Below are 2,338 nucleotides of genomic sequence, written 5' to 3'. Positions count from 1 at the left end.
AGGATCCCACATGCTGCGGGGCAACTAAGCCCGTGAGCCACAACTACTGAGCCCTCGTGCCACAACTACTGAGGCCCGCACGCCTAGAGCCCATGCTCTGCAACAAAGAGAAGCCACCGCAATGAGAAGCCCGCGCACCGCAACGAGGAGTAGCCCCCACTCGCCCCAACTAGAGAAAGCCAGCACTCAGCAACGACCCAACACGGCCAAAAATAAATAAATAAATAAATAAATTTATTTAAAAAATAAAAAAGATAAAGGCCACACCCTAGGAATGATAGAGCAGAAGGCTGGAAGGAACCTGGATCCCTGATCCCTTGGGACCTACTACCTAAGTTCTGAACTGCCTCTCACAAAGGAAAACCTTCTTATCTAATTCATGCTAGACGGTGTTTTAGATTTTCTGTTATATTTAGTGGAAGGTAATCCTAGTTTAAAAATTAGAAAATATCACATAAAAATTCTAATCCGTGGCTTCTCCCTTGACCATTTGGAATATCTGATAAACTTGGGGTCATGCTCCTCATTTTAGCAACAGCCTAGGGCAGGATAATGGATGCTCACCTGCTTTAGACAGAGCTGGAGACCCCATCAGTTTCTTTTCCTCTGTTTAAGTTCCTGAAGGCATTCGAGCTTGCTATTCCCTGACATAGATGATGGGGTTTTACTTCTACTGTGTGATAGGCCCTTGCACAAACTTATTTTGTCCTCTTAGGCTGTTTCTCCAGCTACTTTTTTTGGAGACTAGGAAGGATGGAAAATCATGGATGCCAACCTTATAACTTGGTCTTTCCTCTCTGCATCACTTGCAGCAGGAGCATTCCCAAGTTGGTGTAGTCCACAAAGGAAGATGTGTCTGATGCTGGTGGAAACGGGCCTTCCTCTGCCATCTGAGATACCGCATCATAGCCCTATAGGCCTGCCCACGGGAGGCGCGGGACAGGTCTCAGTGTGTGCAGACTTCTCATGGTGGAGAAGTGCTACTCAAGGCTTGGGAGGAGGGATACAGAGGGTCTTCCACTCCATGGCTGCAACCGTCTTCTCATTGCAAAGACCTTCATCTAGTCTAATGAATTTGCATTCCTGTAGTCCACATAATTTTGACCCAGTTTCTCACTAATATACTCAAGTTTTATTTTAGTGAAAGTGTATCACCCCCACCCAGTTTCCAACCATCTTTGCCCCTTATAGCATCACCAAACTTCCTGCATTGACTTGACATGGCCTAAGAGGATTCCCCCTAATTTGGGGGAGGGGATGGAGGTTGGAGGCCCAGTTGCTGTCAGACCTAAATGGACCTGGCAATCGTTTGGGGAGGAGAGATGTTCTGGCTTGAAGGGTTCTTGGTGAAGTAAAGACTGATTCTTATCTTTGGCTATGAATGAACTCAACGACACTAGGATGTGAGGAGAAAGTAGGATGAACTCTGTCTCTCAGAATCAGGCTAAGGACAAAGAAGGCATAAAAGACCCTTCAAAACTGCTCAGGCCTTTTGGGTGTGGAATGAGGCTAACCTTCAAAGGGGAAGCTATGACAAGATTAGGAATCTGTGTTTTCAAGCCAAACTATGTCTATGTCTATATCTAGATTTGTCTTTGCCTTTTCTTTTCATTCTCAGAATTTCGTTAAACTAATGATTCATTTATATCTGAGTGTCTTCAATGGCCAGGCACTGTTTTAGACCTTGGAAATACAGTGAGCAAAACAGGTAGGATTCCTGCCCTGATGGAGCTTACATTTTAATTGAGGGATACAGATAATAAATATAACAAGTAAAAAATTAGATAAGGTAATTTCAGATAGTGATAAGTGCTATGAAAAAATTAAAAAAAAAAAAGAAAACCCAACTTAAGAAAAAAAAAGGTGAGACAGAGGGTGACAAGGGAGAAGGGAGCAATCTACTTTAGATGGATGGGCAGGAAGTTATCTTTTGAGGAGGTGGTATTCACCCTGAATGACCCAAAGAAGATCTGAAAAAAGAGTACTCTAAGAAGAGAAACAGCAACTACAAAGATCCTGAGGTGGAAGAAAGTGTGGTTGGGCATGACACATGAGGTAGAGAAAGCCAAGAGATGAAGTCACACAAAAGGCAGGGGTTAGATCACATCGAACTTTAATTCAGACTTGGACTTATTCTAAGGGCATTAATTGCACTTAATTATAAGGGCATTTAGAAGCCATTAAGATAATGTTAAACAGGGGGATGAAATGACTTTTATTAATTTTGAAAGCTCTCCCTGGATGCTGGTTAGATTATAGATTGGCAAGAGTGCAAGCAGGGAGGCCAAGTAGGAGTCATTTTAACAGTCCAAGTAAGAAATGACACCTAGTTTGGACA

This window comes from Balaenoptera musculus, chromosome 5 (assembly GCF_009873245.2).
Source record: "Balaenoptera musculus isolate JJ_BM4_2016_0621 chromosome 5, mBalMus1.pri.v3, whole genome shotgun sequence".
In the NCBI taxonomy this organism is placed as follows: domain Eukaryota; kingdom Metazoa; phylum Chordata; class Mammalia; order Artiodactyla; family Balaenopteridae; genus Balaenoptera; species Balaenoptera musculus.
This window is presented reverse-complemented; position numbering follows the sequence as displayed.